Source organism: Anas platyrhynchos, chromosome 19 (genome assembly GCF_047663525.1).
Source record: "Anas platyrhynchos isolate ZD024472 breed Pekin duck chromosome 19, IASCAAS_PekinDuck_T2T, whole genome shotgun sequence".
In the NCBI taxonomy this organism is placed as follows: Eukaryota; Metazoa; Chordata; class Aves; order Anseriformes; family Anatidae; genus Anas; species Anas platyrhynchos.
In genome coordinates this window covers 2,051,437-2,073,436 of record NC_092605.1, presented here as the reverse complement: position 1 = coordinate 2,073,436, position 22,000 = coordinate 2,051,437, and the positions used below count along the sequence as shown (strand labels likewise).

Here is a 22,000-nt window from a genome sequence, read left to right as displayed (position 1 = left end):
GGCAAAGCCATTAGCATCAGCTTCAGAACAGCCCTTCAAAATGTGTGCTCAGCTAAATTCACTTAATATAAAAAAATATTTAAAAGTCCAACCAAGTCGCCCACCTTCCTTTTTGCTTCCCAATCTATGGGATTGTTTTCAACTAAAATACCACGTGGGCGTATATATTCTACTCCCTTGTCCAAATGGATGTGAATATGGATTATTATGATTAGTTTGCATGCATCTACACTCTCCTGAAGAACATTTAGGGAAAGGGAATGTATACCTTATATTTCACATAGAAGCTTCTGTATGTTTAAAGAATTAGAAGTATCCTCTGGTGTTTAGGAACCTAGGGACATTAGATTGGAGATTAGCTGAGTCAGAAAGGCTGTAATCCCCTGCAGTTGGAAATGGTCTAGTAATCTACAGTTAGTCATGTAGGATCAGAAACAACCACATACCACAATCCTTAAAGCACCTATTAAAATATATATATATATATATGCTTACTTCCCTGTATAAAGTTCAAAGATGGACAATCAGTAGAAATCCCAACAGTGGCTGGTGTTTTAAGATGCTTCAAAGAGCATTATTGGTCTGTCTTAAGAAACCATCAATGGTTAGCCAAAGTGTCCCAAAATATGGCATTTTAAAAATCACCTGTCATTTTCCCATTGTGTGGCTGCTTTTTCACATGCATGAATTTGCAGTAAGAAGCATGATGTTTATATAACTTTATAATAAAACATTAAAAATTACCATAACATTATATTATCAAGTCAATACTACCTTGTTCTTTGGTAGGATTATGGTTTAGGGCTGATTTTAATTTTGTTTTTCCTATCTATCTCATGTTTACAATTCAAGAAGGAATACAAAATACACTTATACCTAAAACATGATAACAGAAAAGCTTTGAATTAGGGATCAAAAAAAAAAAAAAAATCACTGAATCATAAATGACTTGAATCTGAGAATAAGTTTTGAGTCAAACTTAAATGAGCAATTCTGGAAACTGAAACAAAGTTCAGAGAGCTTTATTCACTTCTTTATGCTTAGCTCCTCACTCCTCTCCTTTCTTAGGTTTTGTAGTTACTTTACCATGTTTCTCATCTGTTTTCCTGGTATTTCCCTGACAAACTACAAGTTTCCTAGGTTTCCTAAGGGTACTAGTGTACTTGAATGCAAAAACATTAGGTAGCATATATTTTTATCTTATCTGCACTGTTCAGGACTGGGAATGGGACTGTGAGAGCTTTACTGGAACTGGCTCGGTATCCCAGCTCAGATGGGATGAGCTTTGGGAAATCTGGATGCCCACTTTGCTGCAATTTCATCCTGTGCAGGCTCATGCCTGCTGGTTTGAAGAACTGAGAAGTGGGAGCTGAGACAGTGATCAGTCTCCAAGTGTCTACTTAATTTCATAAATGAAGTTTCTCTCTCTTTCTGTCATATAGAATCACTGCTTAACTTCTGTGTTGCCATCTCAGAGACAATGCTGCTCCTTCTCCTGCTGATCATTTTGTGTTTGCTGCCCTCTCCTCTGTGCAATGGCCAATGCTAATCAAGTCACTGCAAAACCTTGCTGCTGGGTCGGAATTATTGGCACCTGCCAACAACAGCAAAATCAGGTTTTCAAATTTGTGTTCCCAACTCTCTGCACAAGACTGACATTTCTTCAGCCCACACTGTCTTCCCAGTCTCCACATGTGCCCTAGGTGCCCGTGGTAGAGGCCCAGTATTTAAGCCATAAAATCCAAGGGTTGTTATCTTATTCTACAGAGACTGGCTTCTTTGTGTCACTGCTGTGTTCCTGGCCAGGAAAGTCATGTGCTGAAACTGCTCTCATGATACCTAAATTGTGGATAAACAGAAACTGTTAATTTTCACTGCTGGTATCATTCTTCAGGCTCTCTAAACAAGTACTGCTCACCAAATATCATGGGCTCTTGATGGATGGATGAACATTGCCTAACCGAATGTGCAGAAAGAGGGTTTTGTTGGTTTTTTTTCTCTCTTTTTCAGTTATTTAGTAGATTAAATAAATAAAAATAATTCCCTTTCACTTACGGTCCAGTGTAAGCAACTTTGTGACGTTTGTTGCCTTGGGATTTATACATTTGAAAAACCTTTGGTTCCAACATTTTCTAAAGATTTGGAAGCAAATGTTGTTCTTTAATTTGGCTCCATCTGAAAATGGTGGAGGATGGAAATGAGAAAGACCAGGAATGCCTCTTCATGCTTGTAGTAGTCTACCTTACTCATTTAAAATCAAGCTGGGAATAAAGTAAGCAAGGAGTGAATTTGCATTTAAATGCAGTGTATTTTCATCTAACATCATCCAAGAGGTTTCCTTGGTACAGGGACTTCTGGCAGAATTCCTCTTGTATCCTTGTTTGCTTCTTAGCTGTGGTGAGGTACAAGGAAATCCAGCTACCAGATTTGGCTGATGGTTTCAGTCTTCCCCAGACATCTGGCAGATGCTGTGCTGGGTCAAACAGTTTTAAGAGGCTTTTCAAGTAGATATGATCTGAGCCACAAGATTCGGATTGTCAGACCAACTTTGGGGGCGTGTGGTTTTGGTTTGGACCCATCTTATTTTTTAATGTCACGGATGACAAGTCCTCCTTGTTCCAATGTGCAGATTGGCTATGAAAAAAAAAATAAACAGTGGAAAAAAACTTTTCATATGGACAAAACATAAAACCACTCACATGTTATGTTTGAAATTTTCCAGGGCAATTGGAACCTTCTAAATTGCCCCGTGAAAGACCCCTCAAAAAGGCTGAAGTTTAATTTTGACCAACTACCCCATTGGTAAATTTAATTTGACCAATTACCCCATTCTTCAGGAAGATTCACTGCTCTGGTAAGCAGGTGTGATTCTCCTCACTAACACTTGTCTTGCAGGGAAGGTTGCAGATTTATTGATTCTATTCTAAGTGAACCATTTTTTTCTCAAACTGTCCAGGGCAATCTGTTATGTGTGTAGTTGGCAGAAACAAGAGCATAATCTTGTCACTCATTGCCTTTGTTCTTTTCCCTTCCTGCTTTTAGTTTATTACACTTGCCTGTTGGGAACTTTTTTTTTTCTAAGTGCATCAGGATGAGTAATGTGTCATCTATCTCTCTCTTCCAACAGTTGCATTATATGCTTTTCTGCTTGGTGTGTAGGTGGAAGAACAAGCTGGAGTTTTATCATGGATAATCTCTATGCCAACAAGCAAATACTGCTTTATGTATAATAATGAATAATGGTTCACTAGGATGGTGTTAGCAGTCCCCGGAAGCACTGAGGAACCTCATACGAGTTTATGTCCCATGCAATTGCTTCTGATTCTACCATCTCCAGTGCTTCAGAGGGCCGAAATACAACAAAACACGGAGCCAAATTATGCACTGAGGGGGAATGGGGAACATTGATCTTCCCTGTGGGTGACCAACCCCAATGCTTGAGATCAGTATAATGTGAGTGTGGTGCAGAGAAATATGATAAAGAGCAATAAAACTAATTTTTAATTTAAGACGGATATGAACACTTTCAGTATTTTTTCATCCTCAATGTTGCCTTCATAGAACTTGTATTAAATATTCAGATATATTTGACTTATTTTTATAACATCTAGGCTTTATGTACAGTTACTGGAGAAAGCTGGGCATCTTCAGATAGGAATTGAACCCAACTATCTTAGCTTGGGATGGGATACATTTTCATCTGGAATTCTCTATCAGTCTCTATCCTTTGACTCCAGCCGGATAGGGCTCCTATCTTCGATTAAAAAATTAAATATTTGGTGGATATATTTAGATGAAAGAAATCTGGATTTATACTAGAAAATAAATAAATAAATAAATAAAAAGAACACTTTCCTACAGCCAAAATCCTTCTCTAGAAGTGCATCTTCCAACTCACTTCTCAGCCCTGATGAAGGTAGTCTACTGAAGACTTTGAGAGGGTAAATTCTCATGAATCCCACAGTGACAAACACAAACAATAATTAATTATTTATTTTACTTTACTATTAAAAACTTTCTTGTCATTCTACTAAATCCTCCACAATCAGGGTATTCAGACAGTCCCATTCTGGTGGAAATAAAGTAAATTTCTCTAGTTGATTTTCTCTGTACTGAACTTATATGTAATTGTGAAGATAGTCTAGTGGTGGTTTAGGTATAAGCGCACAGAGCTGTCTTACAAATCACTGCTTTTTTCACGACAGAACAGTGAGATGGCAAGGCAAGAGTTATAAATTACACTTAGTTTACTTAAGAAATAAGCCTGCATCATCAACATAGGAAAGACATCCAGCATCACTTCTACCATGAGTACGCAGTCCAAGGAAAGCAAATAACCAGCTACAAAATTCTCGGAGGGAGCCTTCCTTGGGCATTCACAGGACCTCAAGGAGGAACAAAAATGGTCCACGATCCATCATTCATATGTTCACCGATCATATCGGGTTGTTTATAAGTGAACTTGGTTTCAAGTGGTGCCAGACACAGATGTAAACGCTGGCTGGTGCCGGCAAGGACCATCACAACCCACATTCTGTTGTGCTGCACTCAGACAGAATACACGGGAATGAGAAAGGGGGTTTTATTTGGGGAATAAATAATGGCTTAAATCTCTGAAAGTAATTGTTTCAATACAATATTGGGAGAATCATTTTAGGCAGTCTGGGCTGATTTTCAGGAATCGCTTCTACAATTCTGTAGCTGACTAAAAGTGTCAGCAGCAAAAAAGGATGTGTTTGGAAATAGGCCTCCAACTTCCAAGGGCTTCAGGCTCCTGGGATTGCTCCCATAGATGAGGGGAAACAACTGCTGTTTGAAGGCAGGAAAAACACCGCCAACAGTCAGCAAGCAGTTTAGAGTAGAAACTATCAATACCCTCACACTGTACACAAGGTAAAGAAAAGTATCTTGGAACGGGATAAAAGGGACAAATTCTTAATTGCCTTAATAAATGCTTCCCCCAACAATAGCATATAGGCACCAAGGATTCATAAAGGTATTAATTTCATGCATGTTTTCTTAAACTCAGGATTTAATAAAACTGAGAGCAGTGCGTCTTTCAGAATCTATTCTTATCTGAAAGATACGTCTAGCACTGTACAATAAGACTACAAGGTTTTAAAGCTAACCTCATGTGGAGATGGCCCATGTATAGTCTGAGCCCAGCAGAATCTGGCAGTCATTTCTGCCTCTGCTACCATGGTACTGTTTAAATGCTCTAATTAGACACCTTCAGTTACCTCCTGGTAAGACTTTACAGCTATGAGGACACTATGAAGTCAGTCTGAGTTTACAGAGTTTAGGAGAGCAGATCATTTAATACACCTTCTCAACAATGTTTTATAGCAGAATTAGTCTTCTGATAAAAGCTTAAATACTGAAAAAACTCTGAATTAAATGAAATAAAGATATATTTTTTTTTTTTTAAGAATAACTTCAGTAATATCTGAAACATTTGATTCGATGATCTTGAGGTCTCTTCCAACCTAGAAATTCTGTGATTCTGTGATTTCCCTAGAGCACTGATTTATCAATACTGAACCATAAAGGATTCAGTTCCCAGTGACTGCCATGGAAGAGCTGCGTTGCAAAGTTTAGGCATTGCAGAGCTTCAGGATGCTGCTTTACTTCTGGTGTCCATGGAGTGATGCTCTGTGTCATGTTTGCCTGTTTGATGGCATCTTTCTGGTGAAGTCAAGCAGATGAAGACTGAAGAGTCAGAAGGGATGAGACAGGAAATGTTTCACTTTTACTGAAGTCCCCACAAATTGGTGACTTTGGAAGGACCCCTTCTCTAAGGTAATGTTGATTATAATTTATTACATACTATGTTTTGACTAGCTAAGGAGAAAAGAAAATAAAAGAATAAGCACAGTGTTCGGCCACGGAGATCTGCCTAGCAAAAGAAAAAAAAAAAAAAGCACAAGGTTACATAGATGAAGTGTGTAAAAAGGTAGGGAGTGAATCACTGGCAATGGGAGCTCTGTCAGAATTAGGAAATTAAGTTCATTAAAGCTGTGGTAACTTAATTTTCTATGCAAGCATGTAATGATGAGGGTTGGGCAGAAAAAAAATAAAAAGTTCAGACATCCAATTTCACACAAACCCACCCAAACTTGGCAAAGGGGAGCATCCCCAGCTCAGCCCAAACTCCTGGCTCCCTAGTTAGATTACATTTGCTCTAAATAGTCCAAATGAGCCTTGGACTGTGTACCCTCCTTGTCCCCTTCATCAACATCATGTTGTGTCAATAGCCTGAGAGCAGCCGGGCTCTGCGGGCTGCCACGAGCTTCTATGTGGGACTGTCATCCTCTGCCGAGGAGCCCCTGCATGGTCCTGCATCCCACAAGGGGGAGAAGATGTGTCCTGGCGGAGATATGGCCCTGTTCCCACACCCCTCGTGCTGATGCTCAGGGGGATCCCTCTCTCCATGCCCTTCACCTGTTTGTCTGTCTGAGCATTTGTGTTTGTGGCATTGTTGTTCTCTGACCTTTCTCTGCATCCCTGGGACCAAGGCCATTGCTTTTCCCCAGAAGGGTTCAGGCTTTTTGCTTGCTAATTTCTTAAAACCTCTTCCATAAACTAATCACATAAATGTTCTGGAATCTGATAATACTCCTGTCAAGCATCAGTGTCCTGTGTTCTTGTCAATTCTCTAAGGTGTATTTATGTTTAAGTATGTGGTAGATAAATAAGTCTTCCTTCTGATTATTGACAGAAAACCCAGAGAAGAAACCTCCTTTGTATTCACATTGGCTCCTTATATTCACTACTTCTTAACTCAAAGGAAAATCAATATCTGCTTTGACCTCATCACATTGTCCTACAGCTAAAAGGGCCCAGTTGTTTCCAAATCCCTCTCATTGCCTCACTTATCCTTAGAATGCTTAAATGAAAATTAAGCAAATTTTGGTTTCCAAAGAAATCCAGACATTTTAATCCTTTCTAGTCTTGCTGAGGATCGTGTGGATTGCCTTGCCCAAGAAGAGATCTCAGGCTGATTTAGTGAAGCCCACAAAATCACTCTGGATCATATCTATGTGCCTAAAATGAGAATCTTGTCCACGTTCTTTAACTCTCTGTGTAGGGTCATTACTATAGCCAAATTTCTGGTGGCCTATTAGCTTTATATAAAACTATAAAAATTTCCTGTTCCAGCAAAGAGCAGGTCTCACAGAAAATCTGAACTGGATTGGTTCAGGGAAAGTCAGCAAAAAATCCTAACGAGAGACATCTCTGACACAAAGGTGCCACCAAAGGTTTCTTCTGCCCACACGAAAAAGCAGCTCGTGGGTGATGAGTTATTTCAGGTATAGAACAGCACAAATCAGCTGAGATCCTGAGGGATAGATAACAGCAGCCGCATGGCTTCAGTGCAGCTGGGTTGATCTGTGTTGATAAGAACAGGGAACATGGGCTGCAATTTTGCATTTCTTTCTCACCACTGATCGTGTATCTCCTTTTGGCTTCGCAGCACGCTGTTATTAATGCTGGCCTTATTGCTTGTGCCTGGCAGCAGTGATTAATCCAGGTCCAATTAGTGTTTGTTTCCACGCCATCTAAATCAAATTGTATGCTACAGCTTCCTGAGTGGGAGACGAGCCCCAAGCGACCTGCCATAAACAGCGTCTTCATCCTCCTCCTCCTCCTCCTTGGCCACTGGGGCTGCAGGGGAGGAACGAGGGGAGCTCCCTCTGAGCCAGGCAGGTGACTGGTTCTAACGTGGGTTTTCTACACTGCACATTTCACTGTGGATTTGCTGTGTTTTTATTCTGCTTTCTGAAAGCTCTGAGTGAACATTATTAAAAAAAAAAAAAAAAAAAAAAAAAAAAAGGCAAAAAGAAAACAGTGAAAAGCAACAAGGAAGGTTTCTGTCCAAAAAAAAGTCCAAAACTGGCTCCAATTGGACCTCAGCACGGAAATGCTGGAACTTGTACCCTCCAGTGGCAAAATAAAACAGGCTACCATTATTAGAAATTTTCTACAGCTAAAGATGTAACATCATAGCTAAATTCAGTCAGAGACAGGTCGAGCAACAAAAACCAGGAGCCAAGGCAGTCTAGTCTGGTCTGAAACCTGATTCAGGCACCAGATTATGAATAGATTTAACTAGTTTGCCAAATGAAAATGTAGATTTTGGCAGTGTTGGGACTTTTTTATTTTTTTATTTTTTTGGTGTGCTATATGTGGAGTCCTATTGCACGCTGTGGGGATATGAGAAAAGAGCCTTTTTATATTATATAACTACTTGACGCGCATGTGTGTGTGTATATAATACAAAAAACACAATTAACCCTATAAATGCTAAAAACCTCAAGCACCTCTACCTGGCGCCCCTTAGTGAGGAGCATGCTTGGTACCACAGATCACAGGCAAACAGGTTGCACTTTTCCCTGTTATTCCTAACTCATCCAGAGCTGCTTTAGTTACATGACATGTAGTTTTTCTTTGCCCTGAGCTCCCCAAAGAGGCTCTATCTGCTTGCTTGACATTTCAGGCTGACTTATGCAGAGGGGGAGCAGTTCTTTGGGTACATCAGAGCAGCATGTAAAATATTTTTCCCAGTCCCTGTGCATGACAGAAAAGAGGGTTCGACCAGGATAGAAACATCCCAGTTCAATCCCAACAAGCCACCAAGGAGCTTTCTGAGCCTCCTGGAGCCTGTCTGAGCTTCCCAGAAGAACTCATTGGTCTGCAAGGAAGCTGGGGAGATGCAGCACCACCTGCAAAACTCGAGCAGGTGTGGGTGCTCATAGGATGCCAAGGCAGAGTGGGGCCTCCTTCTTCAAGAACCCTTGGACATTTAAAATCTTGATTAATGATGGTGAAAAAAAAAATAAATAATCTATCTATTTGTCATGGAAATCCTATACAGAATCATCTAAACCACCCCTGCAAGAGATGGGTATTTCACGGTAAAAAAGGTTAAAAATACCCACAATGCTGCAGTGCACATGTGTACAGCAAGAAAAACAAACAGGCGATCTCTGGAGGTATATTTTGATGACAGATGCCAGTTCTCTGTGGTCAAATTTCGCTCTGATTCCGTTCAGGTATGTGATCTAGGAAGCAGTAAAAAAGGTAGAAGTTTAAAAAAGAAAATACAATCAAGGTGGGAGGAGGGGATTGTCAAAGGAGAAGGGAGCAGATGCCTGCTTTCTGTGACTGCTCCTTGACTGGGCTTTTTTGGAGTATTTCACCAACAAGGAAAATACACATCAGTCTGTGCATGTGTGTACTTGCCAGATGTCACAGCTGAACCTTACCATCAATATCTCTATTACCGTGTGAGCTCCAGAACTACTGTCACTAAGACAAAGAACACAAATTCTCATTTGTACAGCTCAAGGTATCAGAATCTCCTTGAATCACTGAGCACTTCAGTCAACATCTTGAACTGAAGTGTCTCTGCGTTAATAAATCGCAGCAGAGATATGATAAAACACAGAACGGGGCTCTGAGAGCTGTATAAACACATATACACAGGAGATAGCATAACTGTCAAGCTGAGCCTCTTAGAAGAACCCAAATGTTGTCGCTGCTTATATCTAGTGTATTGCACAGCTGGTTATTTCGTAAGATGTAATGCTAAGGATTTATTATGAAACTGCATTATACATTTGGAATAACTTGAATTAATCTCTTCAACCACTGCATGCATCCATAAATTCAATTACTAATTGTAATCTTTTATTTTATTAAATCATTCTGCACACACTAAATCACTGGAAATAGCACCGCCACGACAGTACACCAGATGTTTTACCCTTCTTTACTGTGGAAGTGTTGATTGACTAGGTCCTACAAGAATTACAATGTCTGCTGGTGTCTGCACCAGCTCTGGGCCCAGATGAAATGTAGCTTTATCACCATGGTGCTGTGTCCTTATCAGAGCAGGTTTTGCCACCCAGGTGACTATTGCTTCATAACACTGCTTCTCACCTGGGGAAGTGCCAGATCAGGTCAGCACGAGGTTAGGTGTCATCATACCTGTGGTGCTATAGGCATACCCAAACCATTCCTGCTATTTTAAAAGGTTTCATTTGCAGTGAACCCAAATTAAACCCCAGCTTCCCCACCCAAAGTCCACCTAGAACATAAGGTGTTACTACATGCTTGAAAGTACCGTGGTGATCCTCAGTGCTTATCAGCAGCTTTCGTAATTCAAGCTCTTGCCTGGCTGCTTGTTGGGAGGTTTGCTGGAGGGCCCCTCTCCATAAAGCTGTCCTCAGGGATGCAGATCTGGTAGAGGTCAGACTACATTTAAAAGAGATATTTCTCACCTCAACACCTATATCTGGACTCTCGCTGTTTTCTCTGATATATTGTTTATTAAAAAAAAAAAAAAAAAAAAAAAAAGGCTGAAAAGACACTGTGGTCAGAAACCACCTTCCTCAGTGATGCCCACATCTGCCAAGGAGACACTCTGCAATGCAAACAGCAGAGACAGCTCTGCGGCAGCAGATTTCACACTGGGCTGAAGCATCACAGAGGAGAATCCACATGCTGTTTTTGATATTCATTAATCATCCAGCTAATTTGTTTTTACACAGGAGCGCTGACAGCAAACGAATGTTATTATAGCAACAGCGCACTGCATAATCCAGACTATTATGGTATTAGCATTGATGAAAACGGCTGCTCTGTGTTCGCTTGTGCTCAGCTCTGTATCCAACTGCAATTGTAAATATATCTATTTTTATTCACATCTGCTGAAAGAAATAGACCTACCATATGTGGCCAGAAGGATAAAAGGATTGCTGCTGTCTTTTTCTTCCTCCTCCCTCTGGTCCTTATCTCAGGAACATGAGTTGAAATCTGGCCCAGAATTTACTGGCTGTTCTGAGACTTTTTATGAGGCAATGCTTTCTCAGGCTGATATTGAGAATATATATATTTATATATATGTACGCACATGCACACACGTATTATTGTGCCTCAGGTTATTTCTCCAGTAAATCTCTTTCATATTTGTATACAGTATGCATAGGCAGTATTCACACAAGAGAGAAAAAATAATCCAGTGGTTAAGGTTAACTTGGGATTTGAGAGACCTGTTTTTAATTCTTTCCCCTGCCACAGGCTTCCTTTTTAAAATATATATATATACATATATATTTTTATATATATACACCATGGAAAAGGCACACAGGGCATTGTCTATGCTGTCCTTCAAATGGAGACCTGAAGCCACATTGGAGCCTAAATGTAATGCAATTTTTGGATGGGATTTTGCATTCAGCAAAGGGTTTCAGTGAGCTTTGAGCCACACAGGACAGGGACAGACTGGCGACACATCCCTCAGGACAAGCAAAACCCTCACAGTCCAGTCACACACAAGCTGTATTTCATTTGCCTACTACCCTTCGCCCACATAACAAAGGGACATCACAGTGGTAGACAATGCAAAGAAAAACGTGAACTCATCAACCCTGCTAGAGGACCCATAGGAAAACTAATTAATTTTGCTCCTCTCCCTCTGTTTTGCCATCACAGCAGATTTGGGGCAGAGAGCACAGAGTGTGTATACCTACAAAAAGCCTCATTATGGGGACTCTGGTGTTCCTGTGGGCATCATCCCTCGGTTGGACAGCGGAGGAGGAACTGTCCCTGCAGGAGCTGTGCGGGTTATCCAGGAGGGCTGTGTTAGCGCCCTGTCACTGCAGTTGCTCATATGTTGTCACACTGAATAATGCATTTCCTTATATTCGACACCCCATGATCTTAAAGCATTTAAAGCTTAACTATAGCTATAAGAGTTATTTTGAAACAGATGGGCACCTGGCCTTTCATGACATGGCAACTCCCTGCACTCCCTCATTTTATGCAATACCCTCATAAAAATGAATTGTGCTGATAAAGGGAGGAGAAGAGGGCTTTCAGGTGTTTAGTGGCTGCAAAAATATTAATCCCAGTTTCAAATATGTGATTGTGTTGTGTTATTACTGATAGTGCAGTATAAAAACAATCCCAGTGATATCATATACATAAAAAGGAAAGCCGTTTGTTGCAATGGTTTCAGAAGTTATGCACATGGCCTTTATTATACCAGGATTTTAACCATTTGGGTAGCTACAGATTTGTAATGGAGTCCTGCTTTACATAGCTGCAGAAAGATTTATAAGAGTTCATTTTAGCCCGTTATCAAACACGGGCTGAATACACTACAAAATGGACCAAAAACCCAAAATCCATCTTCAGTCTGCTTTAAGGAAGACCTGAAGAGACATAAGAGACCAAATCATAAATACATTGACACCCATTTCTACCTGGAAAACTTAATGGGCATGGAAAATGAATTGCTCCTTCTCGTATCTGTTTATCTTCCATTATTTGTGGTCTCTCACACAGTAGGAAAGTTGTGGTTCCCCTGATTTGCTCACTCATTCTGTTATTAGAGGAGATCTTGCCCTGCACCACAGGGACCCATTTTTCTGTCCTCACTCTTTAGCCAGTGCGGGGATCCCCGTTCATCAAAACAGTTTGTCAGAAAGTTAAAACATGTCTATACTTCTTCCTTCCCATTTTCTGTTGTTCAAATACTGACAGCCAAAAATGTGTTCATATGCTTTATGCATGAGGAAAGGTGACTATTGATGTTAGCAAATGTGTGGTCATTTTTTTTCTTGTCAAAAATCAGTCTCTGGAATCACTGATGCCTTGTGAAATTACAGTCTAATGTAACCAGCTAGGGTATAAAGTAACCAATTTTTTTACTTTTTAAGAAAATTGTTCTCCTGGAGGTTGAAACACAAAACCAAGAAATATATGAAGTTATTTTTGTCCCTAGTCAGGGGAAATTAATGAAATGGCACCTCCCATTCTGTTGACATTGGACAAGATTGGCCAAGTCCTTAGTAATATTGGGGTTCCCATTATGGGGAATACGGTAATCACAGGAGGGGTTAGGAATATTATACTGGTGGGAATGTCCATGTAAGCGCCAATGCAGCCGACTACTTAAGCTCATGCTTAACTTTAAGCAAATAATCAGTTAGGGTCCATAGCTACAGAACTATGATGAAATATATGCTTACATGCTGGATTGAATGCTGTAATGAAAAATATGTACAGTGAAAGTCTGATTTGAAACATTAGAAACCATCAGTAAATATTGTCTGAAAAAACGTTTTATTCATAATGTGTATTCAGGAATACGTATCCATACTTAAAAAGCAATATTTTAGTGACTTTTCTATAATTGGCAGGATTATTTTTGAGAATCATGACATTTTCAACACAGTTTTTCAGTTCTCAGTATTTTCCCACTTAAACAGAACTGGCTAAACTAAATAAATAGACTTCATTTTTCCCTTCCAGATCCAGTCTGAAACTTTTGCTCAGTATTTTTGCACAATTTGTCTGTGCTTTCAGCTTGTGGAAACCAGAGGCATCTCTATATCAAATACTGTATGGCTGCCTCTCTGTGATGAATTCGTGACGGAAATGACACAGGGAGGCCAAACATACACAGTAAAATAAGGAACCCTGTAAGAAGCAAACATATTGTTCTTGGCTAAACAAGCCGTTAGTCAGCATCCATTTTGATAACAATCTTTGAAAATACAGAGTTTTCTTTGCACAGATAGGTTTGCTTAGTGCAGTTCTCCCTGGAGTTTGGCATTCTTCAATACTTTGAAACTGCTGGTTTTGCACTACATCAAAAACTCTATGCCAAGCAATTTGTACATTAAATTATAATCGGTGGACATATTAATAAAATTATCTTGAAAAGTTAAATATATGAAGTGGATTTTTTTTAACTACATATGTTTTTAGAAGCTGTAATTGATATTCAACCTGATTTGTGCTAAAAAAGAAGCGTATTTAATTTAGTGCATAAGTGTGTAATTACATGCCTTGATATAATTGAAGACATTATTCCCTTCTCATATAAAGAAGAGCTATTATATGAAGTTTAATTTGGCCCACAAAGATACAGTTTCCTCAGAGTAATTCCAGTATCTTTATTTTTTGTTGTTTGTTTTCTTTTAATCTGTGTTTATAGAAAGCATACCTAATGAAGAGCTAGTTAAACAGACGAGGACTAACTCCGGTTTCCACTGGTTTTCCCAAGGGATGGGTCCTCCCCAGGACAGCCGCGTGGCTCTGGACAGAGGCTGCTGGAGGATGCAGGAGGATGGGGACGGGCGAACGCGATAGTTGGCACCAGCCCAGTGCTTGCAGAGCTGGCAGGGATCCCATGCAGGAGAAGGATGGGGTGCCACAGCCATCCCCCCTCTCTGTTTGCATCTCGTTCCGTTTTCCCTCTCTCCTTTGGATCTTTCTGCAAAGAGAGCAGCGGTACCCACACAGCAGTGCTGGAGCTGAGCCCCAGCTTGCTCCACAAGTCCCAGATCTGATTCCTGGGGCTTAATGGGGTATGGAGAACCCTGAAAGTGTGGCAGGAGCAGGCCCAGTGATAGGGGGAAGCTGTACTCAAAACTAAAAGAGAAAGAAAAATAGTTATAGCATCGTGTAGCTCCTTCTCCTCTTCAGAGAAAGCCCTCCGTAAACATTTCCCTTCTAATCTCCCTGATAGCAAGTGTAACAAATTGTCAGCAGAGGTAAGAAACCCGAAACTGGGTCCACGAGCCCTGGGTTAGGAGCAGACCTTGGCGAAGGCCCTTTCCCTTTCACACCCGTCCCAGCATGAGCTCCCTCTCTCCCCCGTCCCTTCCCTCCCACCCATTGTATGGCTTCCAAGATTCCTCATGGAAATACCCCATGGCTTGTTTTCCACTGCAGGTTAATACCGGATTTCAGGCTGTTATTTTCTTTTTCCTGACATGTCGCCCATCACATTATGATTATTAGAGTTTTCTTTTGAAGAGTTACCTGAGGTGAAGCCTAATTGGACTCAAGGCTGCTGAGGAAGGATGCCAGGGCTCGGGAGCGCTGCCAGCCGCTGATGTGGCTCACGCACAGACAGCAAGCACAGCGAAGGGCTCGATTTCATGCCGTGATTTAAGATACAGCCTGTAAGAGGACACCGATGATAAAGCCTCGGTGCCTGCTCGAGAGCTGGAAGCAGGAACGGTGCCACTTCAATGCACAGAGACTGAGCAGCATTTAATATAATATTTTTAAGGCAAAACAGATATATATCAAATGACAGAATGCAACAAAGGAGAGGCTTAATGGCTGCGAACTTTAATCCCGTTAGAGTTTCCAGGCTCTCTTGCTGGTTCTGGGAAGCCAGCAGTGGCTAACAGGTAGTGCAAAGCCTACCTGTTAATGGTTTAAATAAAATTACCTTGAATACAGCGAATGTCTTATTCTGCAAAATATTGCACGCTGGATTCTGCCACCCAAACATGCATTAAATCTGTCTCAGGGATTGTAGTACAAATCTCACCTTTGCGCCACTGCTCGCATAGACTTTAGTGGGACAGCTACTGCAGGTGAGTGCTGCTCAGTGAATGCACCAGTGAGAAGAGCTTGGAAGCCTGGGTTGTCATTTTCTGTCAATGTATTTAACAATCACTGAGCTAGAAGTAGTGGCAGGACACTGAGCATCCCTGGTGAAACTCCACTGGTTTAACTCCATACGTTTATGTATGTTTTCCCTTCATTTATATCAACTTTCATCTGATTCTAGCTAAGGCCTGGATGCATTGATAGCAAATAAAATGTCTGGCCAAGACGTTTTTTTCCAGGTAGATTAGATTGACTTCAAATGCTGTTGGAGAAGTGACCTTAGTTTCTTGCTTTTTACCAAAGTATCTATATTACCTTTATGAACTACAAAGATAAAAACACAAGGGAGGAAAGAGGACCCAAATGCTGTCACAGCTCCCCTCCTGGCCCTCGAGCACGCTGCTACACAGGCACTACCCGTGGTGTTAGCAGTGTGCGTTTTGTCTGTCTTGGCATTTTGGAGCACAAATGTCAGCTAAACATCCAAATCAGTCTGTTGTCATCATTAGTTTCAAATTGACCTGTTTTATCAGCAGCTAACTAAAATGATAGCTAGGCAAAGAGATGGTGGGAAAAAAAGAAAAAAGAAAAAAGCAAGAAAAAACAAGAAAAAAAAAAAAGAAAACAGCAGAAAAGAAACAGAAATACAAGGTTGAAATGTTTGATTTTTTTTTTTCTGTCTACACTTCTTTTATTTTCCCTTTAAGCAAGCTCTAGAAAACATTTTGATGTGGTCTGTGGGATTGTTCCCTCAGAGATGATTAAAAGCAAATCCCATCAGCCATTAGGCCCTTTCAATATGATCATGTTTTTCCATCTAATTTTATCAGCCCAAATGATGACTTAACTGGGAGCGAGCGCCAGTTGACCAACTCTCCCAAAGCATTTTCCTAACCAAAGGTGGTAAAGGCTCCCTTAATGAATTCTGATTTTCCATTTATAAAAATGTCCAGCATGCACGTGCATGCACACACACACAAAGGCATACATACGAGGGAGAAACTAAAGCCTTTGCTTAGCGTTTCTCTATAATCAGCTGTTTTGCAGATTAAGGAGAAGGGGGAAAAGGAACAGAGGAAAATCATGTGGGACAAAAGAAGAAAAAAAGAAAGCCACATTTTCTACCTCTTCCTACTGTTTTGTTTTGGTTTGTTTTGGTTTGTTTTGTTTTTTTTTTTGCTGTTGTTGTTTTTGTTGTAGTTGTGCTTTGCTTTTTTATTTTTATTTATTTATTTATTTATTTTTGGTCTGGGGTTGTGTTTTTGTTGTGTTTATCTTTTTTTTTTTTTTTTTTTTTTTCATTTTCCAGCCCCATGTTGTGACTTTGACAAATGATGATGCGCAGAGAAAATTTATGCCAAGTCTTGGAGCATTAGCACATTATCACGAGCAAAACAGAGCCCTTGGTCGACATCATTGGGGACCCATTGAAAAATTCTTTGAAAGTGATATATGGGCCAAGGCCCATCTCTGAGAGAGCTGCGGTGCTGTCCTGCTGCATGAAGTCTGGGGAAATGCCCAGAGAGAGCCAGGTGAAGACACCGAGCATTAGATGAGAAATGGTTAGTAAAAACCCATTCTGGAAAGGAAAGAGGAATCTCTGTGCTCTCAGGGGACCAGTGTGTTGAATGATTTAATGGCTACCTTTAGGAAATGCCTTTTGCTTTATTGCTCTCTTTCTGCTTTTTTCTTTTTTCATTTTTTTTTTTTTAAGGAAAAGAAATATGCTGTAGGCTCTTCCCCTCATTTTCACCTCAGTATCCCAAGTCAGTGCTCCTGCAAAGCCACATCTTGAGACCTGTCATCTTTACAAAAAAAACCTCCCAAAGTGTCTACAGATGGCCTTAGAGATCATGACATTCTGAACTGACTACTTGTTGAAAAAAATTGGGGAAAAAAGAAAAAAAAAAAAAAGTATATGAATTTGCTACAAATGCAAAAGGATTTCTAAAGTTCACTGCAGACAGTTCCCACTCCTGTTAACTTCATTCTCAAGTCATTCCAAACACAGCTCAAGAGCAGGGCTGCAGCTCCCAGGATTAAGCTGTGCAGACTTTCCAGAGAGGTGTCAGAAATTGCATGGAAAACTGGTGGGATTTTCAGAGCTCCTCGAGGCATTGGCCCAATTCTCTTTATCCTGCTTTGATGCCAAAATTTCTTTAAAATGCTTCCCATTCCCCCACACAAGAAACTGTGTGAAACTTAATTTGCTGACAACACTCATTGTGCTTCTGGAACCAAAGGTTGGATTTCCAGTATTTCATTAGAATTATTTTATTTTATTTTATTTTTAATTTGGGGAATGAACATTAACATTTCAGTTCAAAGATCTTACTCCCTAATTTGGTTTGTGATTCACAAAATCTGGAAGACTGTATTTTAGTTCTGGTTCATCTGTGACTGAGATCTCGAGACATTATTTCATTTTCCATATTTTTGTTATTTTGGGCCTGAGTTTTCTAGGAAGGATTAAGATTTCAGAACTTTTTCGCTTCAAACAACCAATGCAGCTACAGTTTATAATTTCAGAGGAATTTTAGACTGTTCTTTTAGGAACTTGTATATCTTTGCTAGAGCTACATAAAGCTTTAGAAGCCAGAATAGTCTCACAGACAATATTGAGAGACTTTGGGGTACAGTATACCTGAGATTAACACACATTAAAATTTTGTATAGGGACTAGAAAATATAGAAATTGTATATGTGGCCCCTAAAAATTGGATTGATTAAACTTGTCTCATTGAAAATTCCATTTTTTTTTCCAGAGGTAGCTAAATATTGGTAATATATGTGCCATAGCTGAGGAATTCAGTCATTTATTTTGCATCCAAAGCACTCTGACTGATCTGTGACTCTCAGAATACCACAATTCAGCTGGACATCTTAAAACAAAGCACTGGAATTAGCAGAAAAGTTTCAAAGCGTAAGGGGGGAAAGTTAATACAAGTAGGTCTTTTATCACTTGAAAATGTGCTGCACATCCACGTTTTGAATAAAAGTGCTACCGAATGAAAAAAGACCCAGTGATTCTAGTTTCATATACAAACTACAAAAGTTAAACCCATACTGTAAACAATGAATAGTGAATGCAAAGATTTCACTGCTATTATGGAAGTTTTTAAGGGCACACACAGATAAAGAAAACATTTTTGAGTAAATGACTTGTATCTTTTCAGCACTGTTTCAAGTACAGTGTGTCAAGATGATTGATGATATAAGCCTGTAGCGGCTTCATGACAAATTAGTGATTTTGACATATGTTTGATGCTCTAAGCATTTTTCACTTGAAAGCAAGAAGTCTTGCTTTTCAGGTGCTGCTTTTGCTCATAAGCTTGCAGTTGAGTCTGGGAATTCAGTTATCTGGAGGACAGCAGCATTTCTGGAAATATCATCAGAGCACCCAACTATCAGTGTGCTCCCAGCACTGCTGTCTTATTTTGTCTAAAGCGATACAATCAAAATGCAGGAGGAATGTCAATACAAAGATAAGGGATTTGGATGGTAAAATCAGAAGGGATTAAGGGTAACACTAGTATGGTCCCCCTTCTCCAGGCAGTCATCTTTCTTTCTGGAAACAGGATCTTTTACTTATTTTCTTAATTTGTTTTTGTAATTTGTTTGTCTTGCCAATTTACAGCTTTGTGTATTTGGACATTAGAAACATTCTACAAGTGATCAGAACTGGATTATCATGTCAGGTCACTTGTCTTCCAAGCAAAAAGAAACAGAAAATATGGATCTTTGGTTAAAAATCAAAATCATATTGCAAACCTAATCTATGGAAAGAACTAAGAATCCTAATTTCACCAGGTGCTTTACTTTGGGTGCAACCTTGGTGTAACAGAAGCAGGCCAGAGCTCTGAGCAAGCCTTGCAAAGCCGTGATCCCTTCTTTTCCTTTGCTTGGTATGGACAGCCCCTGTGCTGATGAGTTAGTGGCTCTGTGTAACTGCATGTGGCAGAATCAGATCCAATATTTTATCACGGATTGGAAAAAAAAAAGAGAGGAAAAAAGGGCATTTTCCACAAATAATGCTGCTCAGTGTTGCTGCCAGCTCTACACTGAGATATCAGACCATGCTTGCACTCTTTCCTCCTTGGACAAAAACAAACCAGTGTTTTGAGAGAGTACCGTTGTAATTGTGGGCAGTTATATGGAGGGGAAAAATAATGTGGTTTGTCATCAATCTCTCGGTGTGGCACACAAGAGCTGACTTGTTGAAATTTTGTAGGCTGTATTTACAGAGAAAACATAGACCTGGTGCTGTGCAGGGCCCTATCAGTCCCTAGGTCTGGAAGAATCATATCAGAGAAAAAGGGAAGGCTTGAATCATAACCTTTCAGGATAATCTAATCCATAAGGGAACAAAAATTACTCTGCTCCTCTGAGGAAGATCAAAACCCTAAGAATTTAATTATTAGGGATTTATTTGTGAATATATTCATAGTGATTCAATAGCAACAGTTAGTTACTGACCCTGACTGAGACTGCTGTCTAATGCAGACACAGACAATGGGGAAAATTAAGGATGGATGCTTCCACCCTTGAAAAATGCTACGTTGGAGTAAACTGATATGCTGCGTTGCTGTAGAAAGGCAATGTTAGCAAAAGGTCCAGTAGAGCTCCAACCCAACGGACACCATTCAGACTATGTGCTGTCATTCAGACTTGGGCACATTTTGCTTCAGGGTTATCCTGCGTATAGCTTTCATCAGCATAGTGTCTTTTATTTGCACTTGCCTGTCAAAAGTACCTGATAGGCCCGGTAGATTTTGTAATTCAATTATGGATTATTTAATTCAAGAGATGAACTGAAAAAGTGGGGGGCCACACTGGTAGAATTTGGAAGGGTATTTTTCTAGAAACTTATTTTATATTGCTTACATTTGTGAATGTTATAAGTGTCCTGTTTCCCTCTCCTCTGTTACCTTCTTTTTTTTTTTTTTTCTTTTTTTTTTTTTTTGTATTCTATTTTAGAATAGTGTTATTACATGGAAGAAAACTAACCTGGCTCCAAAAGGTGAAAGACTTTATAGGATAAAGGCTTTGAAAAAATCCTATAGCAAGACAGAATCCCTGCTATTTAGCTGTTCAAGATGGAACTATCACGTGTACCACAACGCTGGCAAAGACCAAAAGCAGATACACATGAGAAATGGGCTTCTTCTGAGTTCATTTTTGCCCTGTAAAAGTTAGGCGACTCCTCCATATCTGCAAGATCCATCTGCAGTCAATGGGGAGCAGAGCTAGACAGCTCAAGAGGAAGAGCCGTGCTTTTCAGCATTCTGTGCTATTGTCACCCTGCAACAAAGCGTGTCTTAGACTGAAAAGTTCATAGTCCTTCCCAGGCATGAACTGTACCTACAATTCTGCAACAACAAAAATATCCCCAGCCTGGCTTTCCTTTAGACAAGTTCTACTTGCAACTCATACTATTTATTTTCTTTGCTTTTTTGTTTTGTTTTGTTTTGAACTTGCTATTCTGCAAAATTAGGAACACCATATGAAAGGTAAAACCCTCCCAACGCAGTAAAGGACCTCTTTCTGCAATTTGACTATTTTCTCTCTTTCACTTATATAATTTTTTTTAGGAGATTTCAAAAGAAAACTGAGTCTACTTCTTATTAATATTGCCAAATGAGTCACCCACATACATAACTCTAACATATAAAAGAAGCATTTTCTTTTACTTCCATAAAAATATCCAGAGGGCAATGGCAGTGGGAGTAAATTGAGAAGACCAAAGTTAAACAAAACCAGTCTCATACATTTTCTGCAACTTCATTGTCTACTTTCTGTCTTGCAGGGAAAAAATGTACAGGTTTACACTCCTAAAGTTGGAGAAATTATCATAAAAACCCAATGGCTATTTTAACTAGCTCACTACTTATGCATACATATATATATATATGTTTAATTTTCATATTCTATCTTATTAAGACCATGCTAGGTAGTTGGTGGGTAATTTCTTGTAATATCACCCCAAAATGATTTGAAATTTGCCAACTTCCAGGTTTTGTTGCAAGTCCAAATCTAGGACAGATTTATGGAGTTTTATTACTGAAATTGATAGGTTCGTATATCTTGAGCTGACATGCCTGGAGTCCACAAAATTCCAGAGAATAATTGACTGACCAATCAGTCTAGTGTCTATAAATATATAAGTTGAATACAGTTGTCCTTCAAGTCTAAACCTTCTTTCGGTATGCTAATTCTTGGAGTAGTGTCTCTGTTAATTAAGTGGCAAAACTTTTAGAGACCCCCAAGAGTTCAGGATTTGGCCTGCAGAGTCTTATGCACAAGAGAAAGGTGAAATTTCTTGCATGCTTTATTTGCCAACTATTGTAGTTTCCAGTTAATGTGAGCTGTTTGCAAATCGTGCTTTCCACTGTAGTTCTGACCTACACAAATGAGAAAAAAATTCAACACTAACAACATGGGTCACTGCAATGTTTCTGACATAGAAATGCTTTGATATCCATCATTCTTTCTTTCCAAATAGTCCTTTATTTGATTGCAAAAAAAGATTTAATTACATTTTCAAAATGAAATTGGAAGACTTTTTGTCCTTTTAAAGTTA

General features: G+C 39.6%; 1 long non-coding RNA gene across 1 annotated transcript in view; it reads left to right on the top strand.

Annotated features, from left to right (window-relative positions):
* Positions 1-5,881, top strand: part of LOC119713239 (uncharacterized) — a 104,495-nt gene extending 98,614 nt beyond the window's left edge. The window contains exon 4 of the long non-coding RNA XR_011804181.1: positions 5,519-5,881. This is a non-coding gene — a long non-coding RNA (uncharacterized lncRNA). The remainder of the gene's footprint in view (positions 1-5,518) is intronic.
* The last annotated feature ends 16,119 nt before the right edge of the window (positions 5,882-22,000 follow it).